Source organism: Canis lupus, chromosome 31, assembly GCF_048164855.1.
Source record: "Canis lupus baileyi chromosome 31, mCanLup2.hap1, whole genome shotgun sequence".
Classification (NCBI taxonomy): Eukaryota; Metazoa; Chordata; class Mammalia; order Carnivora; family Canidae; genus Canis; species Canis lupus.
The window spans coordinates 22,043,037-22,066,163 of record NC_132868.1 but is presented as its reverse complement, the minus strand read 5'-3'; the positions used below and the strand labels follow the sequence as shown (position 1 = coordinate 22,066,163).

Genomic DNA, 23,127 nt, shown 5'->3' with positions numbered 1-23,127 from the left:
TATGCCCTTCCCCCTACCATCCACCTCCAGAACTAGCACCCACCTCCTCTGGGCCATTATGTTTGTTTTCCTACCTGTAAAGGTGAGGTAGGGTGAGGAACTGGGGGGAGGACTGTTAGCCGCCTTCCCTCCTTCTACTTAGAGACCTTCTTAAAATGCACAAGTGCTGGGAAAGGTAAGCCACCATTAAGTCACTAACACCTTGGTGAGAATGAGTTTCATTAGCAGGCAAGCAACTTTGAAAAGGACTGGAAACAAAGTTAAGGGAGTCCGGTACTAGGAAAGTAGCTCAGCGATGACCCTAAATGTTTGCATTTTGTAGTTCGGGGCAGGAAGGCAGTGGATCCCCGGGGAAGGGAAAGGGAAGCCAGAGGCCTTTCGGTTCCCGGAGCAGTCCAAGTCCCAAAGGCGTCGCTCTGTCCAGTCCTCAGGCACCATTCCGCTCCTCATCTCGTCTCATGTGCCCCCTGCATCCAACCCCAGTACCCCCGACGCGGTCCCATTTGCAGTTTCATCTCCACTCTCCACCTTCTATGCAGTATTCTCCGGTCCTCTAGTCCCCCACCCCCCCACCCCCCGCGCAAATGGCCTTCCCGTCGCTGGCTGCCTCCAGAAGTCCCCCTCCCCTGTCCTTCCAGGCCCTGATCCGGCGCGGCCCCCCCAAAGGGGCCAAAGATCTGAAGACCGCGCCCACGCCTCTCCCCCGGCACGTCGGCTCGGGCGCCGGGGCGACTGCGCGCTCCCTGAGGGCAGGGCCTGCGCCCCAGCAGCCTCCCCGCCGCGCGCGCCCGGGACACGGGGGGGGGGGGGGCGGGAGCGGCTGGGAGTCGGACGACCAGGGGCTGGGACCGTCCGTGTCCATCAGGCTCGGCCGCTGGGGAGCCCCGGCGGGGAGGCCCTGCGCCTCTCTGGGCCTCGACTGAGCCGCCTGTGAAATGGGGGCACTCGAGGGACCGTGCTCCCAGGCCCGTTCCACTGTGACAACTGAGATTCCGCGAAAGCTCGGGGCGGCTGGGTGTGGCCCCGCCCCCTGGGCGCCCGGAAAGGCCCGGGCAGGGGGCGCTCGGGGGAGGGCGCCAACCCCGCCCAGCGCCGGGTCGCCGCTCCCCGAGAGCTCGGGGTCCCCCTCCCCCATGCGTGCGCCCCGTGATTGCGCGGCGGCCGGCGCTTCCGCCCCGCGGGCCCTGCGGCCCCGGCTCGGCGCCCCGCGCCCCGCGCCCCGCGCTCCCGCGGCCCCGGAGGCGCTCGCGCCCGCGCAGGGCCGGGGGTTCCCGAGGCGCCCGGAGCGCGGGGGGGGGGGGGGGAGGAGGATTTGCAACAATACCTCGGGGAGGAGGCGGCCGGGACGGCGGCGGCGGCGGCGGCGGCGGCGGCTGGAGGCGGAGGCACGGGCGGAGGAGGAGGCGCCGGGCACTCCCTCTCCCATTGTCCGCGCCCGCCCGGCCGCCCGGCCCCGCGCCCCGCGCCCCGCGCCCCGCGCCCCGGCCGCGCAGCCCGCCCTTACCTTGCAGCGCGCGGCTCGCCCCTTCCCGCCGGCGCTGCTTATCCCGGGAAGGCTCGCGCGGGGCCCGGGAGCGGACCCACAGACAAAAAGTGAAACTTCGGCAGGGCTGGAGCGGCTGCTGGTTGGTGCCTCTCCCCCTCCTCCCTCCCGCCGTCCCCACCCCCTCCCCCGGGCTCCCGTGCGGTGCCCTGAGAGCTGGAGGCTGACGTCAGGGGCCTGAATTCCTGACTTTGCCTGCACGCATTTGCCCATGTAAGGTATGGGAGCGCGAGTGGCCGCGGGGGAGGGGGAGGGGGAGCGGGCCGGGCCGGGCGGGCCGGGCCGGGCCGGGCGGTGGGCGCGCGAGGGCTGCCGCCTCCGGGGGGGGAGGAGGGGACGCGGGACGCGGGATGCGGGCCGCCTGCGGGCGAGGAGGGGAACGCGGGCGCGGAGGCCCTGCCCGCGCTGAGGAAGAGGAAGCAGACGGCGGAGGAGGAAGGGCGAGCGGAGGGGCTGCAGGAGGGGGCACCCGGGTGGCCGTGGGAGCGCGGCGCAGGGCGCGGAGCCTGAGCCGGGGACGGCCCGCCCCGAACCCGCTCCCGCGGTCCTGCCCCCGAGCCTCGCGCTGGATTCCCGGCGACACTCGGAACCTACCGGGTGGCGGAGCCGGCCGAGGTCGACCTCCCAACCCGCCCACCTGACACGGGACAGAACCGAAGCCCGGGAAGACGAATGACTCGCCCAGGGTCACACACCACGCAGATCGCGGCGCGGGCCCGGATGCGCAGCCTCCGGCCTCGTTCCCGCCGCTGCCGCGGGGCCCGGCCCAGGCCCAGGCTCGCCTGGTCCCCCTGAGCTGGCGGGGGCGGGGGCGGGGGGACCGGCCACCTGCCCTTAGGCCCGTGCGGACCACCCAGTGAAGAGCTTTCTAGCTTCTCTTGGCCCCCCAGCCAGTTCCTGGAAGGGTCTGACCGACAGCCCTGAGTGGCCGTGACCTTCAGTTGCTTCGGGGCATCTTTCTCTGTCCTGCACTCACAGGAACCCCAGCAGTTTAACATTTACTTCCCAGCCTTGTCCGGAAGCCCAGAAAGCTTGCTGTGTACTGATAGCTTAAAAAAAAAAAAAAAAAAAAAATCTGTAAACTGGGTGAACTGGTTTGAATAGAGGCAAGCCTGTTCTTGGAAGGTTTGAGTCCGATTTTTTTTTTCCCCTCTGACATTTGTAAATATGAGCAACCATGAAAACCACCATTTACTTTGTCAAAAGGTTGTAATGTTCAGCAGCTAGTGCCTGGAAGGCTCTCCAAGGCCCTAGACTTTGTTTCTTTCTATTTCTGGCCTCCTGATACCTAAAATAATAATCCCTCACCTCAGCACATCATAAAAGTGCTTTTTCACGGGTTTATTAGGTTTTTGTGTTAGGTGAGATAAATTGTAGTCCTTTTTATCATCGCAGGATGAAAGACAGGTAAAGCGATTTGCACAAAGTAAAGGGCTAGGTAGCTCAGGAACTCACCTCCCCCCACCCAGCCAAGTCACATGACAAGTGGGGGAGGTGTTTTCCACCCAAGGAAGAGGCCCTGACTCCCAGCAGGCCCGAAATCCCATCCCTGGACCTGGATGGAGTACCTATTCATGAAACTTCCAGAACTTGCTTCTTCTTGCATTTGAAGGGATATATTTCAACCCCGAATTTAAGAAGTGAACATAGAGACACAGGTTATTGCACTTACCATTTCTTGAGCACCTTCTTTGTGCAAAGCCGTTGAATTCAGACATCCCTCAGTTCACGTTACTTAATCTCTCTCTCTTCCTCTTAATTTCCCATCTACGCCTGCAAAAATCGAAAAAAGAGATAAGGAAAGGTTATCTATGCCATGCAGTTATGAATTTTTTTTTTCTTTGCAACTCATATAGTTTGAAATAGGAAATATGAGCTCTTAAAAGAGTTTTTCCTAGGGTTTTCAAGAGATCAGATCCTATTACAACACAATTCACTTAGTCTGTCTTCCACATCTCCGCAAACCCATATTCTAAATGCTGTTGCTTAATACGAAAAAACACTGGTATCACTCAAAGTAAGGATGGGTTCACTCAGTCCCCGTCCAATATAACGGGACTTGACCAGCATTTCTTTTTTCTTTTCCCTAGTAACCCACTTATAAAGAATAATAAGGTTCTAATGAGGATTAATAAGATTTAATAAGGTATAATTAGAGTCATTCATTTTCTCCATCATACACATTATAAGAGTGTTGTGTTGGATCCAGAAATGCTACTAATTATGTTGAAACTGTTGTATGGGTGCGTTGGGGAAGATCCCTATGTTTCTTCTTCTGAAATTGCTCAGGTGGGCATGGTGTTGCTAGCACACGCATTATATAAAGTTAATCAGGAAAGATCATTTCGACTCACGAGGCATTCACCAGGAGTATAAGAGGCAAAATCATAAATTGGATGCTTGGCCAAGGGCTTGTGGTGTAGTCACCAGTGCAAACCCAAATCAAAAGCCTTATTTGCATTTGCTGATCTGTTTTGTTTTGTATTCTCACTTTTCTCAATGTGCCCATTAAAACCTGCTGTGTTCAGGGGGCTTAAGAAAGAAGGAAATCTTTTGTAAATTTGCAGACTCGATGCAGAGTAATACAGGATTACCAATTCAGAGACTAGCCCGGATTTCAGGTGGGGCAGAGGTCTTGTGACCCAAAGATCGCACACCGGTGGCTTGAAAACTGTGAAAGCATTCTCCTTGTGGCAGTGATGGCACACCAAACTGAGGAAGGGCGGGCTGTGATCCCACCATTTCCTTCCATCCGCTGCAGCCCCTTACCCAAAGGCCTCTGTGTAGCTCCTGGCACTCCATTCTCCGCGCTTAGGATAAGCAAGGGGAATTCTGAAGATCTTGCATATGCATTGTACTTAACCTCACAAGAACCTTTTTAAGGTCGGCATTATTATTTGTCTGTATTTTGCTCTTTTGCCCACGAGGAAAGTAAAGCCCAGGGAGGTTAAGCAGCTTGCTCTTAACACAGAGCTAGTACAAGGGTAAGCTGAGACTCCCCCCTGATCCCAGGCAGCCTGGCACCAGCTCACCCGCTGCCAGGTGACCATCTGGTCTTAGTTGGAGCACTCCAGTGTGCAGAACTCATAACCTCCCACAGCTGACCCAGAGGAATAGCTATGAAGAGGCTACTGGAGAAATACTAAGGACAAGGGAAGGTGGAAGCTAAACACCAACCTGATGTTGCTTCTAACCAGTTTAAACGCATCAGGCCAAAGTCCTTGGTGTGATTAGCACAGCCTTTCAGCCTCAGCTCTGCCCGACCTGCCCATGCCACCATCCTACCACCAACTGAGGTCGTGTGGTTTTCCAAACACTTTTTACCTGTCCATGCCCGTCCATGTTTTCATGGCTTCTTTCTCAAGGCATGCCCTTCCTTCTCCATCCACCTGGCACTGCATACCTAACCTCTCTGGACTCCCCCCAGATATCACCTCTTTTCTTCCCCCTACCACCACCTCCAATGGATGCATCACCCCCAAAGAATGTTCCTGTCACTCTGCTTACCCTCAGTCCATATGGCTCTGGATTATGTCATGAGTCCTTCTCTGCTGCTGACTGAGGCTAATCTGTCTCTGAGTCCTTAACACAGTGCCTGCCTTGATCATTGTACACATCCACCTGGCTTTCCCCCCTCCCCCTCCTCTTCCTCATCCTTCCTGGTCAAACACAGAAGAAGATGATGGAGGAGGTATAGGACCTCTGTGTTTAAATAAAGTCAGACATCTAACTCAAGAGATGAGCCGTGATGTCAGCGGACCAGAGGAACTGAGAAAGTAACCGGAGCCTGACCATTTGGCAATAGAACCAGGATTGGCGGGAGAGGCACAGGAGAGGAAAGTCCTTTCCTTGCCCTAAAACTGCTGTGCAACCTCCTGGCAAATCACTTTCTCTCTGGTCTCAATGTCTTTCTCCATACAATAGGTTCTAGATTTGATATGCTCGTACACTGTCCCAGCTCTTCAGTTCAATGCTACTCTCAACCTCTTGACCAAATTCATCTTCTCAAATGGTAGCAGGCCCCATTATACTCTGAAACTTACAAAGGTTCCATGATATCAACTGCATCTTCAACCCGAATGCTTTAGTTGTCCCTTCCTGGTCCTGTGATCGAGTCCTAATGGGCTTCTCCACAGACCACATCTCCAGCCCTCCACCATCACCACCACATACACACACACACACACACACACACACACACACACACACGCACAGAGAGCTTCCTGCACTTCTTGCTTCCAGCTGTTTCTCATTTAGTTTCCTCCTCCGGAAATACTTTTCCTGGGCACATTTCCACAGATGCAGATGTTACCTGTCTTGCCAGTTCCTTCTCAAGCAGTCTTCTCCCTGTTGCTCATTCCCTGCAAACCTTCTCCATTGGTATGAAAATCTTTGCTCTGTCTTCTAGAAAATGTACATATTTGATTGTCCCATTGAATTGCAAATTTTTTTAGGTGTGTTTGATCTCTTCCTCTCAAACATAAAACCTTTTGCAGTAGGCTTCCTGTGTTGTTCATCTCTCTTCCCCAGCAGCCAGTTAGGACTTGTGACCAAACGCTCTCCAGTGAGCAAATTAGTGAATCCTTCCTCTTGGCTAGAAAAGCAACGTAATTGAGGCCTTCTCTCTGGAAGATGACTCATGTTGTCTTAGACCATGACTCTAGACAGGGGCTGGGAGGGATGAGGGAGAAGGAAATGGTTAATTCTCATGTATTACAACGTGCCCTGGCATGCACAGATCTAGGCCTTCCCATATTTAGCATATAGAAATTATGTAAGGATAGGGTTTTACTATAGCAGTAAATATAGAATTAAAGCAATGGTTATTTTACCACTTCATGTCACATAGATTCTTGAACACCCAAGTTTACCTTTTCCAGGAAAAACTAGGCACAAGTGATGGTTTTAATATTTGATGTACTTGCTCTATAATTGAACTTAATTCTCTTCCTAGGATAATACATTGTATCAATGCACAATGCAAACATGACCTCTGGCCAGGTCAGATTAGCATCAGCCTTTTTATTTTTAGCATCAGCCTTTTGTAAAGAGATGAAAACCTGATGTGGTAAACAGTAGTGGTAGACTTTTCATAAATGCAGCATTAAAGCTAATGAAGCCATTTACAAAAGGTTTATTTACTCTCTGTTCTTCACACTTCATTGTACAACAGGGAAAAAATGATCTCAAATATATCATCAGATTTCCTAAATGGGTATCTCTCCCTATTTTGAATATCAGGTCTTTTCTTGGGGGAGAATAGTGTCACAGAGTCTACTGGCTGAGAGGAATCCAGCAAATACGGACGCACAGTGACTTGTATCTGCCCCTGGGTTTCTGCACAATTTTACCCGGTTTTCAAACCTAGCCTTCAGCCAGTGGTTGTAGGATAATCAACGTTTACGTTTTGCCAGATCCAGGAGCACATTATCTGAATGTATTTGGCCTATCCCAACTCAGCCTCTTGCACAAATCTGCTGGCTTTTAACCTCAAGTAAGCCCAGAATATACAAGAGTTGGGACCATGCATGGAAGCCAGTGAGGTCAGAGGTCAGTCAATTCAGTCTGACTGGGAGCCAGTCTGTGGTGGCTGAAATGCTGACGGATGGTGCTTTAGTGCTCCGTGGGTCCATTATCAATGAGAAGTTTTAGAGACTCCAAAAGACAAAGGGAGATGGTTTACAAACCTTTTTATTCTAACAAGTGTGTACTCTGCACCTACTAATTGTATTAAGTCTAGGAATTCAGTGTTGAGAAAAACGGACACAGCACCTATCCTACGTGCCAACACAAAGAAATATGTCATACCAATTCCAAGGGAAAGGGCCAGTGAGGTAGCTTGGCTGAGACTTCTCAGTGGATGGTTGGGACCTGATATTTCAGCTGACAGCCTCCCAATGGAACAAGAAACAGTGGGCCTGGAGATACACCCCAGGGCTTGTTGGGGGAACACAAACATGGAGCACACATTTTTGTCTTCACAGCAACAGCAAGGAGGTAATGGGTATTGTCCAAAGGTTCAATCTCTGCAGTCATGGTCTTAATGGCCTCACTGGTGCCTAGAATGCTGTGTGGGGTTACGTGACTGCTGAGGAAGGTGTGCTAGTTCTTTATCATCCGGGCACCTGAGGATAGGCCTTAGGATGTGCTTTGCCTCATTCATAGTTATAATACACAGCCTCACTCACTTCTGGAAAATCACAGCAGGTGTCAGGGCTGGAGAGAGCATCTCTGACCAACAATATGGATTTGATTAGTTTTATATTTTCAGGGGCACCTGGGTGGCTCCGTAGTTGAGCGTCTGCCTTTGGCTCGGGTTGTGATCCTGGGGTCATGGGATCAAGTACCACATCAGGGAGCCTGCTTCTCCATCTGGCTATGTCTCTGCCTCTCCCTCTGTGTCTCTCATGAGTAAATAAAATCTTTTTTTTAAAAATTGTATTTTCAAACACAGTTTTTGGTGAATGAAGAGGTCCACAGTATATATTTTGACAGCTTGGTTAAGGTATAATTTATATATCATAAAATTGACTTATTTTAAGCATGCACATGATTTTTTTTTTAATTTTTATTTATTTATGATAGTCACAGAGAGAGAGGCAGAGACATAGGCAGAGGGAGAAGCAGGCTCCATGCACTGGGAGCCCCACGTGGGATTCGATCCTGGGTCTCCAGGATCGCGCCCTGGGCCAAAGGCAGGCGCCAAACCACTGCACCACCCAGGGATCCCTAAAATGTTTTTTTTATAAGACAAAAAACAACAACACATTTTGGAAAGTTGCGATCCTTCTTTTGACAATTGAATCTTCTCAGGAATCCATGCCAGATGGTTTGTGTTGGGATATTATTTTGAAATATTTAATGAGATTCTTACCCATATTTCTAACCTTTGGCCCTTCACTCACCCAATTAGATTAAGACATTCTTTGTTAGTGCTTTCCCAGGGGAAGGGTGGGATAGACTTGAAATTGAATGACACTAGGTTTCTCCTACTTTGCACATAAATTTAATTTTAATTGGAGGTTCTCAGTTATAAACAATCCTCACAGTTTAATGTCTTGCTTTTGAGTTGTGGATTAAAGTTGTATCCTGTATAAGTTATTCAGCCTTTATCTGAGAGCCTTTGAGCTCAGTAAGGGTTCAAATTGCACATGCCCCAGTCTGCTCTTCTCCACACCTCCTGTTTCCATCTGTGATACAGCAGCCTCCCCAGTCACAATGCAGGGTTGTTGTTGACTTCTGTCTCTCCCCAACTCCTCTCTCCTATTAGCTGTGAAGTCTGGTCAATTCTTCCCTAAAAAGTTCTCTCCCATTATCCCCTTCTTTGAAATTAGGTTCTCATTAAAGTGCTGCCCTATCACTTATAAGTTTAATATTCACAAATTCAACATGAAAAGCAGAGAGAGGAGAGAGATTAGGAGTCAAATGCCCCCCAGTGATGTTCTTCACCAGGGCTTTTGTGAGCAGGGGATGTGAGATGCAAACCTGTCCCACATTGGGTTTCCCAATCTCTGCCTGCTTTCTGTAGAGTGGTCTCTCACCTTCCTAGTTCTGTTGTTTAAAAATACCCATTTTAGAAATACAAATCAAAGCCACAATGAGATACCACCTCACACCAGTGAGAATGGGGAAAATTAACAAGGCAGGAAACCACAAAAGTTGGAGAGGATGTGGAGAAAGGGGAACCCTCCTGCACTGTTGGTGGGAATGTGAACTGGTGCAGCCACTCTGGAAAACTGTGTGGAGGTTCCTCAAAGAGTTAAAAATAGACCTGCCCTACGACCCAGCAATTGCACTGCTGGGGATTTACCCCAAAGATGCAGATGCAATGAAACGCCGGGACACCTGCACCCCGATGTTTCTAGCGGCAATGTCCACAATAGCCAAACTGCGGAAGGAGCCTCGGAGTCCATCGAAAGATGAATGGATAAAGAAGATGTGGCCTATGTATACAATGGAATATTCCTCAGCCATTAGAAACGACAAACACCCACCATTTGCTTCGACGTGGATGGAACTGGAGGGTATTATGCTGAGTGAAGTAAGTCAATCGGAGAAGGACAAACATTATATGGTCTCATTCATTTGGGGAATATGAAAAATAGTGAAAGGGAATAAAGGGGAAAGGAGAAAAATGAGTGGGAAATATCAGAAAGGGAGACAGAACATGAGAGACTCCTAACTCTGGGAAACGAACTAGGGTTGGTAGAAAGGGAGGTGGGCGGGGGGGTGAGGGTGACTGAGTGACGGTGGGGCCACTTGATGGAATGAGCACTGGGTGTTATTCTATATGTTGGCAACTTGAGCACCAATAAAAATTAAATTTATTTTAAAAAATTTAAAAAGACAGTTAACTATAAAAAAATAAATAAATAAAAATAAAAATACCCATTTTGTATGCAGCATGCCCCCCCAGTTAAAAGCCAGGTGCTTCTCCTGGTGCTCAAAAGAGAAACAGCAATTAGTCCCAAAGCTGGAGGAAAAATAGGCTGTGTTGGGCTCCAACATGGAACCTTCTTAAGTATTTTAAAGGATAATTTCAAGCAAAAATTTCCAATTTCCACTGTGTGCTTTTGTTTCACTCATTAACACTAACATTAGATGGGGCTGCACTGTATGGTCACCAGAAAAATTCAAATCATTTTGAATACATAGCATTAGGATGATTCTACGAAACCAACCAACCAACCTTGTGGTGTACCTAGAGGCTCAAATACCAGCAGGGCACTGAAAAGCTCTGGCTAAAGATCTAGCTACATTTCATTAGACTACGTTATTATTTGCTTTCTCTTTTTCTACAACACATGGCCTAATAGACAGCCAGGCAAAGAATCAGAACCCTGCAAGATACTCTGAACAGAAATACAAACAGCACAAATGCTTTTAGTGGCATTCACAAATGTCGAGTAGGTCCCTTATGCTACAGATGAAGCACTCAACCACATAACTGAGCACAGTGGAAGATGTTCAGACTACCCGTCAAAAGGCTTGGGTTCTAGTTCCAACTCTGCTAATAAAGATATGACCCTGAGAACTTGTTTTTTCCCCAGGGCCTTTGTCTGACATTCATTCAGTCAGTCATCTACTGGAAAGGGATCTACTGTCCATCATCCTCTGTGTCTGTATGACATGGATCTAATAAAATTACGAATATAAAAGCAACCCGTAACACTATTGATACTGGAGTTCATAATCCCCAGCATTGCTTTCCCATCTCCACACAACCTTTTTAACACTACTGTCAAAGTCAGCCATCAGTGTTTTCTCATGGTGGATCTACTAAACCACAAACTGACCCAAATGTAATATATACTGAGCCTTGATTTCCCCCAAATAGAGCATGGATGAAAAGACTCTTCAGCATCAAATCTTAAATATAGGATCACTGACCTTATATCTAAATGCTCTAAATGCTTTTCTTTATGGAAAAAAGAAGTGGTTTACTGCATTGGGATGATAGATGGATCTCCAATTAAATTCTTTTAAGCAATATGGCTTTGACATTGTATTCCCACCTCTGATTACAAGTAAAGGATTATGCTTGATCACTGTGGCAGAGGTAAGAAGAAGAAACAGATTTGATTTTGTTGCCTTCTATTTTATAATGACTAATTATTACAGTTTAAAAATGATCTAAATTGCAATGTCTCCCATTGCATGTGCCCCACTTAATCAAAAGGCAAGTAGCATTCACTGGGGTAAAGAATAAAGAGAGTCAAAAATCCTGGGCACTTTATCTGTCCCTGTTGCTAATTTACTGCTTGCTGTTTGATTAGGAGATGATAATCTTTCATATGAGTCTGTCCTAGAATGTAGGTATAATGCCAGAAGCTCTCCCTGACCCAACACTTTCTATCTTAAATCAAACTCTACAAAACAACTCTTAATGATCTGACAAAGGGATGTGCTAGTTAAATAGGGTGATTGTATGTCCCACTTGCTCTGGACAATCCCAACTTATGCCTATTGTCTCAGAATAGTTACTAATAGCACTACTCTCAGAATGGTCCCATTTGGACTATCTATTTTTTTATTTATGTATTTATTTATTTATTATTGCTTACCCTATACCACAAGATTTCTCTAAGCAAATATTTCTTAAGTATCTATTAAAATGAAAGTTCCTGAACATGGCATTAACTCGCACCAGTCATCTATTTTACTCTAAAAGAACAGAGTCTAATATGCTATAAATACTTTACACAAAGAAGAAAGTCATTGTAAGGGAGACAGAACATAAAGACTCCTAACTCTGGGAAATGAACTAGGGGTGGTGGAAGGGGAGGAGGGCGGGGGGTGGGGGTGAGTGGGTGACGGGCACTGAGGGGGACACTTGACGGGATGAGCACTGGGTGTTGTTCTGTATGTTGGTAAATTGAACACCAATAAAAAATTAATTTATTAAAAAAAAAGAAAGTCATTGTATTTTAAAGTGCTGTGCATGTTCAGGGTTACTTCTAATTATTATATTTTTTCACAAATATTTTCAAGTACCTATTACAAGGCAGGCACTTGACTCAATATTGGGAAAACAACAGGAAATAAGACATAGCCAAGGGGTTTGCTAGAGGCTAGTCAGGGTTATAAATACACACACACACGCACACACACACACACAATTACTATAGAGAGTGATTTGTGTTAAGAATGAGTCAGCCCATAGGAGGAGCACATAGGTCTTTGGGAGATGAGGGCAGAGAAGATCTGTTGAAGGAAACAATAGATAAGATGGAACCCAAGAGAGGAGTAGGTATTAGGTGAAGAAATGTAGAGCAAAGAGGAATGCTCTAGGCAAAGCATATAGCACAAGGAAAAACTGAGAATTGTAGGATCGGGGAATTAAAAACTGTTCATTATGGCTTGAGCATAGAATGTGGGAAGTATAAGAAAAGATGGGTTATGGGGGAGGAAGCAATGGAGCTAGCAAAATTTGGACCAAAGTGTGGAAGGAGCATAATTCAGAGAAAAGAACAGGGTAAAGCACTAGGGTGTGGCAGGGCAGCAGGCAATCTACCCTGGACATTGATTTTCTCCAAATTTCATGGAGAATTCTTGAGCAAGTGTGGGCTGCCCATTGTGGTGCTCAGAATGGTTGTTCTAAGCAGTGGGACTGGGAGTGTGTGAGTTTGGTTCCTGTCTCTGGTCCCTCTTAAATCTGTGTCCTCACCTTTGGATCAACCTGCATGCAGGCACAAGTATGGAGCCTTTAGAGATCACAGAATCCTATCTGATTTAATAGATGAGAAAACTGAGCCTCTGGGCAAAGCATGTACCCAACAGAGTACTGGGTAACTATCCCTTTCCCCATTAGACCTCTATTTTTACTTTTTCAGAGATAGAAATCCCAGCCCAAACTGACAGACCTGCACAGAATGAAAGCCTAACGACACCAGGAATTGGGCCAAAAGGGAGTATGACATCTAGCTCTTTCTGGAAATGAGTTTGACCAGGATCCGGATGGATAGAGTAGAATCAATAATCTACCATGTAAGAACATAAGATAATCACTCATTTGAGGAACAGTAAGCAAAAAATAAGACCACTGTGGGGGTCTCTATAAAAGATATTTATTGTATTACACGGGGATCTTAGTTATAAGCAGTGAATTGGATTCTGAGAATATAAACAGAAAATAAATTTATCAAATGGATGTTGAGAGACTTTCAGGGCCCGTTTTCAGACTATTGAACAGATTCAGAGACTATGCAACCAGGAATGAAGCCATTTAATGGTCCTGTGGTAACATTCCTAATACCACAGCTGATGATGCACATTATTGCTTATACCACTGACATCCCCAACACTGGTGCTGTCCTTAGAACTGCCATCATGCTGCCTCTGGAAATTGGAATTAGCCAGTTCTGTTCTGCCTTTTTGAGCCACTCATATTAGTCAATGCAAATACATCTAACAGGTGGAGCCTACTCTGTGTCCTCTAATTCTAACTGAGACTAAGACATTGAGTTTCTGGGATTTTCAGTTTCTATACAGAAGACAAGCTTTGCTTCATAAAATGGGAGATTCTCCAAGCATAGGAAGGGAGAAGGAGGAGATTCAGATGCTGAGATAAAAAACAATGACAAATGTTCGTTACAGTACAGAACAAGGGAAAAGAGAACATTAGCCTGGGCATACAAAGAGAGAACAATGTTCTGGAAATGATTTGCTGGAAGAACCAGAAGAAAATGATAAAGAAGTTTTGGCAGTCTCTAAAACCTTAAAGGCCATGCCTTTTTGAAAGAACAGAGGTAATAAAGAGTCTAACTTGAAAAGACAAAAGAACAACAGAAATGGAAATAGATAAAATGGGAAAATATTTTAGGAAACTTAAAAAGTATAACAGCAAAATTAACATCCTCACAGAGGGCAGAACCAGAGCAGAAATGGCCTGGAAAAAGTCTGGTCTATTATACAGAGGATACACCTGAATCTTTTTTAGATTATAGAGAAAAGCCTAAAGAGATCAAAATAAAAAGAGAAAATGATCTGTGGAAGACAAGAGTCAGAGATCCAACCTGAGAATTATTGAAGGTCCTTGGGGGAAAAGCAGGTCTTAGGTCAGAAACAATATTGATCAGAAACAGTGATTAAGAGCATACCTAGAGGAGTCTTTCCTGAACTGCAGAGAGTTTACCTGAGTACGGCAACAAAAAGTTCCACTGCATTCAAGGCAAAGTCAAAGACAAGAGATTCACACTGAGACACATCAGGGTGAAATGTCTGAAGCATACAAGTAAAGCACAACGAATCCCTTAAACATCGAGGTGGCAAAAATAGTTTACCTAGGAAGAAATCAAGATCACACATTGACCTTAGGGCATCTGCGTGGCTCAGTCAGGTAAGCATCCCACTCTTGATTTCAGCTCAGGTCATGATCTAAGGGTTGTGGGCTCAAACCTCACATCAGACTCCACACTGGGTATGGAGCCTGCTTAAGATTCTTTCTCCCTCTCCTTCTGCTCCCCACCCCTACCAATCCGTGCATGCTCTGTCTGTCTCTCTTTCTCTTTCTCTCTCTCTCTCTCTCTCTCTCTCTCTAAAAAAAAAAAAATTGACCTCTGCTGTCTGGGCCACAATAAAAATCTCAAAAGTAAATAAAACAATATTTATATGGATTTGTGGGAGAAAGGTTTTGACCAAGTAAATTTGTTTTACTTGCATGAAAGCAACAAAGAGACATCTTAAGTATGGAAAAGAAAATACTCTTAAGACCGTGCTTCTCAAAGTGTGGTCTGTAGACTGGTAGCATCGACATTACCTGGGAGCTCATTAGAAACCTAGAATCCCCAGCCCACCACAGACCTACTGAATCATAATCTGTATTTTAACCAGATCCCAGGTAATTCCTAGGCACATTACCATGTGAGAAACACTCTACAGATGAAAAACAGAACCAAAGAGAGGAATTCAAGAATGGATGGTTTAAATCGTTGGCAAACTGCTCTTTGAGACATCAACAGAACCCCCACCTTGCTGGGAGGTCCGTGAGGAGAGGGGCAGTATCACCTGAGCCTGAACAAGCAGGATGACGTCTCTGCAACAAGAGGGAGGACTGGTGCCCCCTCACAGCAGCACTGGGAACCAAGTTGTCCTTTTATCCTTTTCACGTGGCTTCTTATCTCTCGTGAGGCTAATACTATATATAACTGAACATTAAGAAATGTCTCTTGAAAATAAATAAATAAATAAATAAATAAATAAATAAATAAATAAATAAGAAATGTCTCTTGAAGGATGGATCGCTCACATAAGGTTTAACATAATTGAAAAACCCAATAAAGTATGATTAGAACAAAGCTTAAAAAAATGCTTGTGGGAAAAAATGGAAGGAAATAGAGCAAATTATGAAATAATAAAAATTCTTATTTCTCTTAAAATGTCTATATTTTCAAGTTTTCTTGAATGAGCTAATTATTATAGATGATAAAAATAAACAAAAATATTTTCTAGCATTATGGGAATACCAAAGCAAGAGAGCAAATTGTATCTTTTCTCTAAGCCTTCCTTTCCAGCATAATCTCTCACCGTTCCCGTCCTGCACTTCGTGTTCTGACAAACCTACTTCATACTTTTCCATCTCAGCGTCTTTGCTTACTGGGAAATCCACTTCTCCCAGCCTAACAAAAATGTCTATGGGCACAAATCCTTTAGTCCTTCAACCGCCTTTCCATGGAGACCTCATTGATAGTTAGAACCAGTGACATTCTAACTCTTCTTCAACTCCCTGTATGTCTCTGCAGGTCTTTAACACTTTATATCTCATATTGTCATATTATGGGTGTTGTTACTACTAATAGTGTGATAATGGTAATGGTAGTAGTGATATTCTAATACCTTTGCTGTACTGTGAATTCCTCAAGCCCTTTTGGACTTTTGAAAACACCTTGAGTATAGTGTTAAAAACAAAGACAATAGGCCCCAATGGAGTCACTCACACTAAGCCCCGTGTCACCAAACCAAGACTTAATACTTAATTACAGTTTTTAGTCTTTCAGAAATGGAATCCTAAACTAGCCAGTCAGGAGTCACCTGGTCAGCAACAGTGAGGTAATCTGCCTGATGGACCCCTCTCATCCCCTAAAAGAGAGTGACCTTGCTACAATCAATCCACTTACTGCCGGTAAAACTTCGTGTGCCTGCTCCCTTCTGCCTATAAAAGTTTTTCATTTTGTACAGCTCCTCAGAACTCCTTTTTATCTGCCATATGGGATGCTGCTTGATTCATGAATCATTGAATAAAGTCAATAAGATCCTTAAGATTTACTCAGTTGAACTTGTTTTTAGCAGTTCTGGAAGCAGTGGCAGGATCTGAAGGAAACTCCTGACAGCTCTGGGCATGATAAGTAACACAGGCTGATACCCATGAATATTTTGAGTGCTCCATCTTTCAAGCCATTTCTGAGGGCCATAGGTAAGTTCCTCTCAGTTCTGAGCTCCATTCTCTGTGTTGGGGTCCTGATCTAATCAGCTCTCTAGTCCAGAGTGGGGCAGTTTGAGCTAGCAGATGGCTCCTCCGAGAACCCAAGCCCCAGCCCTTGCTTCAGTCTGCAGCTTCCCATGATTGGCATCCCCATCCGCAGTCCCCATCTGTGGGGGTCTGCTGGTTCAGTCCTTTCCCCAGTCTCCAGTTCCACATTGCGGATTGCTGGTGGTGTATGCGAAGCCTTCTTGAGGCCTGGTTGCTCTTGGTTTCTATCAGTGAGCACATGAGATAAAGGCTGCTGCTAATGGGAATCTCAGAAGCCAAAGCCACAAAATTAGTGGGTGTGGGTCAAGCACTTAAAAGCTTGTAGGGTCTTCACCACCTAACTCTAAGACTCCTCTGTTAGGATAAGGTGGTCACAGAATGGGTTAGATTGACACTACGTCACTTGCCAACCTCAAGAAAACTTCCATGCAACAAGGTACACTGTAAACACCACATGATTCCAAACCCAGCAGCATATCCCTGCTAGGTATTAATTTGGCTTCCAGAGACTCAAGGGAACCTTAAGTGCTGAAGAGTTGGGTGCACCACCTTCCAACTCACCTGCTTATTTTATGTCTAAGATGTAAATATCTTATACCTATAGATATCTACAAAAATGGAAAACCCTTACTGAAAGTAACCCAAAATTACAATGGCCATTATGGAGAATGTTCCAATTAGAAAAGCTCATCCATTTAAAACATGCACTTGAAAGCAGAGGTTCCCAAATAAAACAGAATGGGATACATATTTTAATTGGTATGCAGAAGCTCCCAAAGCTTCAAGATTCCAAAATAACTTCATTGAAAGATTCACTGCAAAAGGCTAATGAAAAACTAAAGACACAAGAGGTACCTAAAACAAAACAAAACAAAAAACAAACAAACAAAAAAAAAACAGTAACACTGACATCACCTCTGCTCCCCTCTAACCTCCTTTACCTGAGTACTCACATTCCACTGGTGCTCTATCTAAATTGCCCTTCCACTCAGAAGAGACTACTGAACAGTTTCATCTTAAAATAAGAGCAATGCAGCTGCAGGTATCTTTCACTCCTAGGTCCAGTTAAAAATAGAGCTATCCTACAACCCAGCAATTCCACTACTGGGTATTTACCCCAAAGATACAAATGTAGTGATCCAAAGAGGCACCTGCACACCAATGTTCATAGCAGCAATGTCCACAATAACCACCAAACTGTGGAAGGAGCCTGGATGTCTATTGATAGATGAATGGATAAAGAAGATGTGATATACCAGAATACTATTCAGCCATCAAAAAGGATGGAATTGGGCAGCCCAGGTGGCTCAGCGGTTTAGTGCCACCTTCGGCCCAGGGTATGATCCTGAAAACCCAAGATCAAGCCCCATGTTGGGCTCCCTGCATGGAGCCTGCTTCTCCCTCTGCCTGTGTCTCTGCCTCTCTCTCTCTCTCTCTCTCTCTCTCTCTCTCTCTCTGTCTCTGTCTCTCATGAATAAATAAATAAAATCTTTTTTTTAAAAAAAAAGGATGGAATCTTACCATTTACTCTATGTGGATGGAACTGGAGGGTATTATGCTGAGCAAAATAAATCAAGCAGAGAAAGGTAATTATATGGTTTCACTCATACGTGGAATATAAAAAAAATAGTGCAGAGGATCATAGGGGAAGGGAGGGAAAACTGAATATGAAGAAATCAGAGAAGAAGACAAACCATGAGAATCTTAACTATAGGAAACAAACTGAGGGTTGCTGGAGGGGAGGTGAGTAGGGGGATAGGGTGACTGGGTGACAGGAATTAAGGAGAGCATGTGATGTGATGAGCACTGGGTATTATATGCAACTGATGAATTATTAAGCTGTACATCTGAAACTACTGATGTACTATATGTTAGCTAAATTTAAATTAAAGAAAAAAATAGATGCTTTCTACACAGAAAAAAAAAATGGATTTAGAGTCCTTATCAGGGCCTATGGCATTCTGGGCTCCATAATGATGTCACCCAACCTGCTCTAGCCACCCTATTTGTAAATGGATTATCTCCTGAGATTAGTGGATTGATGAAAGGCAGAAAACACGATGGGAAGCCACCAGTCTGACTGAACTTGTGACCGTAGCTGATCACTCTGAAAGGACCTTGAAACAAGACCCACACGAAAATCCAACAAACTATTAACCTTACAGTTTCAACGGCTCTAAGGCTGTTGAAAATCTAAAATAACACCTGGGCCTTGCCCATTGTTAGACATCAAAATGGCGGCCCAGAGGGTGAGTGCCTCTTTTGTAACCAACAGGACACCAGAAAAATAAAGATTGTCCTCCAAGGTCTCCTGCAAATCTTTCAACATCAACTCAAATGTTGGTAGATATAGGGCTACATATCCTTGAAGGAGGGCCCCCATGAGTACCCCCCCCCCCCCCCCCAGAGCTGATAGCACTCTCAGAGATGCTCCAGTAAACTGCTACCAGTAATTTCCTAAAATAACTCCAAGGGGAAACTAAAGTTAAACATAATGGAAACCCTTGCAAAACTCTGGTAGATACTGGAGCTTCACCTTCTACTTTAAACTCCATCTCATATATCCTTGGAGTAAAGAAAGTTCTAGAGTGGGAATCTCTAATAAAATTCAGGGAGCGTTTTTATCTCAACCAGTATAAATGACTCTGGGTCGTTTCACTGAAAAACATTCCTTTTTGCTGTGTGATTCAGCTCCAGTTGATCTGTTAGGCAGAGCTCTCCTTTACTAAAACAAGCACTGCAAGAACCACCTGCCTTCAGGCTACCTAACTCTTCAAAGCCTTTCACCTTTCCTGTGCTTGAATGAGATAACCAAGCCCTGGGCTGCTCCTCAGTGGATTTAACCCCAGGACTCCCCTCCTCCTGCCACAGGTTCCTGCCCCTGCCTGAGGAGGGTCAACCCCATGACCCTGAAGTCGTAATATCCCATTTCATGACACTGTGTCCTGATTGACGAGGCACCCCATTGACTAATTCTGAACTAACTCCGCACGTTGATGGGTCAGACTGTAAAAATGAAAAAGGGAACTTCCAAGCTGGCAAGGCTGCCGTGACCCGATATGAACTCTTGAGAGGGCAAGCCTCCCCGCAGCTGTCAGCCCCACAAGCAGAGCTCCATGCCCTGACCACAGCTTGCCACTATCACAAGGACAAATCGTTAATATTTATCCGACAACCAGTCTGCGTTTGGGCCCATCCAGAATTTAGGGGTGTTATGGAAACAAAGGGGTTTTCCTACGTCCATTGTCACCCCATTCAAAGATAAACAATTAGTAAACAACCTCCTTGTGGCTATTCTCCTACCTTTTGAAACTGCTGTCATCAAAAATGATGCTCACACTATAAAGAGTGAACCTAAGCATACGGAAATGCCCTGGTTGACCCTCGTGCAAAGGCAGCAGCAACAGAATCTGTAAAGTTTGTGGGACACGTGGGTGAAGTCCATTCTACTTCTACAAAATATAGACCTTCATTGCCAGATTTTTGCCTTCGTGATGTGCTTGCCACACGGCAACAGTCTGCCCCTGCATCACAGAGATTGCTGTGGGCAAACAATGATTGTAAATTCAAGGAACACTTGGAAAACCTGAGACAGTCACTTGGTGGTTCTCCCCAGCTTCCTGGCAAACTCTGTCTTTCAGTTTTTTACATTCTTTCACCCACCATGGTGCAGTGACGGTGACTCAGATGATGAACAAACATTGATGAGGAGACTTCTATAAAATTGTGAAAAGTTTACCACCAATGTCTCACCGATTAGGGCGGTAATCCCAGGAAAACTCTATATGTTTCCAGAGGCCTCAGACCTCCGCTCTTTGAGCCTTTGCCACTGGACTACACACAGTTGCCACCTAATGTGCTTTATCAATATGTCCTCGTTGTCTGTGTGTTCTCTGGATGTGTCAAAGCCTTCCCTTGCTTGCTTCCCTTGCTGCAGCCCTCACAGAGGCAGAGAAACTGGAAAAATGTTTCTCACTTGAGGTATATCTTCCACAATCTTCGGGGACTAAGGCACCCACTTCACTGGGCAAATCATACAAGCCCTGATGAAAACCTTGCAAACATTTTGGAGTTATCACGCTCAATCATCAGGCAAAGTTGAGAAAACTAAAATGAGATCCTCAAACTCAAAACTCTGAACTTGCGGAAATGACTGGACTCCCCTGGCCTACGGTGCTCCATCTGGTCCTTCTGACTATTTGCAGTACTCGCATTTAGAAACATGAACTCACTCCCTGTGAAACGGTCACTGCTCTGCCAATGTCCACTAGCATACAACCTTCCACTGATCTCTTGTTATCTCACGTTAATGTGACCAGCTGCTGTAAGTCTTTAATATCTTATGCTAAAGCCTGTCCTCAACAGGTAAAGAAGATTTCCCAGATTCCAATGCAAAGGATCCTCTTGGTTTTGGTCTGGAACTTGGTGAGTAGGCCTTCTGGAAATGTCGCCAGAGGAAGACAGCCCTTGAAGGTACCTTACTTACCAATAGCTCCTGACAAATGACCCTGTTGAGAAACTAGAAGGCATTAGACCTTGTTTCACAGCTAAAGAAGGCTTCTCCTGACATCTAGTACCGTGCAAACACTGAAGAACTCCACATCAACTAGCCTAGGAAAATAAGTAGCTGACGTTAAGGAAGACTGTGTCTACCCAAGATGCCAGATCAAGACTTTATACTTAAAATACAAAACTCTTTCTTTCCTTTAGTCTGGTATTGACTTGGAAAGATAACACCATCATATGTATCTACCAGGGCATTGCTAAGGGGGATGACCTTTTGGACTGCTGAATTTGTTGTCAAAAAGTCTGAAGTGTCCATGATGCTAGAGACTTCCTCATCCTTTCTGTGACCATTTTTTTTTCTATTCCTGATGTCACGATAAACTACAATTGGCCCTTTTCAGAAATTACTTAGCCCAACTTTTACAGCCAGAACATCCAGTGTCTTGTTTTTACCTTTTTCTAATTATAACTTTACTTGCCCAAATAGACACACATACCTATGCAAATTGTAGTACATTTGCACCCCCACATTCCTGTGATTATCTAAATCAGATATGCCTCCCATCAATTGTGAAAAGATCTTACCAGCAGCATCCATCTTTGGAAGGAAAGTATAACAACTTTTATTTCAAGCAAGGAGGTTCACTTCCCAAAGGCACTAAAAACCTAAACATCTCTGGTTTGAACAGGCAAACGCAACAATTTCCATGAATAAAACCATTTACAGTGCCACTTTAGCAAGAGTAGTTTGTGCTCTGAGAGGATTTACCTTTGTGTTGGTTATCATTCTTCATGGGCCTACGAATGCCTAGATGACTGGCACATAACTGGAAAATGCCTCCTAGGTTATCTAGCAGTGTCCCTATCTGTCCTCAATCAAACTGAGATACCTTAGTGATCAAGTCCCCTTAATTTACATCAGCAAGTTAGGAGACTGCCAGGAGGCATTCATGATTCAGGATTTGCTTCCTTTGGCAGATCCATACTTCCGTGGTAAGGAGTGAGTATAAAAGAGGCTATGATTAGGAGTCTTTTCTTAACTTGAAGAAGATATCACAGAATCTACTGCTAAAGCAACAGTTGCCCAACAAAGATCCCTAGACTCTCTGGCCAAAGTTGTTCTTGATGATAGGATAGCCCTTAATTATCTCTTAGCTGAGCAAGGAGGCATTTGTGCTATGGCCAACACCACTTGTGCTCTTGAATTGACACTTCTGGAAAAGATGAAACCCAGCTACATATCACTGAGCAATCCACTTGGCTTAAGAAAGTGACTCTTTCAACAGGGTCTTTCTTCAACTTTTTTTATTTGGATTGCTTTGGGTCTTGAGGCTATGGCTCTGACGTGCTCTCCAGACATTGGGAATTATCCTACTTATAAAAACCATAATAGTCTCACTGGTGTGCTGTATTCTCTCAAAAGCTATAAATGCATGTTTGCAGCTGTTAACCACCAAGCAAATGATCTCCCTAAGACTAGAATGTCGGAGAATGAATGAAGAAAATAATTGACTTAAAGAATGTGAGCCCAAAGTCATGACCTGTGGAACACCACAGGGAGATTCAGCAAAACCTGTGAGAATTTCAGAGTAACTGAAGTAGCTGCTAGTAACGCTAATGCCTTAAATTTTGATCACATCTCTCAATGAGGTTGAGAGTCTGATCAAAAGGGGAGGATTGTAAAAAACAGAGAACAGGCCCCAAATGGAGGCATTTATACTAAGCCCCACCTCACACAACCAAGACTTAATACTTAACTCAATTATAGTTTTGGGTCTCCCAAAAATGGAATTTTAAACCAGTCAATCAGGAATCACCTGGTCAGCACTATTGAGGTAATCTGCCTGGAAGATACTCTCACACCCTAAAAGAAAGTGACCTTGCTACGACCAATCCACTTTCTGCATATAAAACTTCCCTGTGCCCACTCCCTTGTGCCTATAAAAGTCTTTCATTTTGTACATCTCCTTGGAGCTCCCTTCTATATGCTAGATACAATGCTGCTTGATTCACAAATCATTGAATAAAGGCAATAAAATCTTTAAAATTTACTCCATGGAATTTCGTGTTTTTTTTTTTTTAAAAACAATAGTAAGCATCAAAGGTAATT

General features: G+C 45.2%; 1 protein-coding gene and 1 long non-coding RNA gene across 7 annotated transcripts in view; one reads left to right on the top strand and one right to left on the bottom strand.

Annotated features, from left to right (window-relative positions):
- LPP (LIM domain containing preferred translocation partner in lipoma) overlaps positions 1-1,668 on the bottom strand; it is a 670,528-nt gene extending 668,860 nt beyond the window's left edge. For 3 of the 6 annotated variants that reach the window (XM_072807809.1, XM_072807808.1, XM_072807811.1), the window contains exon 1: positions 1,505-1,668. The gene's annotated coding sequence lies outside the window, so the exon portion shown is untranslated. Of the gene's footprint in view, positions 1-1,324; positions 1,383-1,504 lie in introns of those variants that run through there. The other 3 variants (XM_072807810.1, XM_072807814.1, XM_072807812.1) reach the window with 2 other exon arrangements.
- A 10,190-nt stretch (positions 1,669-11,858) lies between these two features.
- Positions 11,859-22,688, top strand: LOC140622182 (uncharacterized). The gene is made up of 2 exons (XR_012021917.1): positions 11,859-14,381; positions 14,876-22,688. It is a non-coding gene; the product is annotated as an uncharacterized lncRNA (long non-coding RNA).
- Positions 22,689-23,127: the final 439 nt, after the last annotated feature.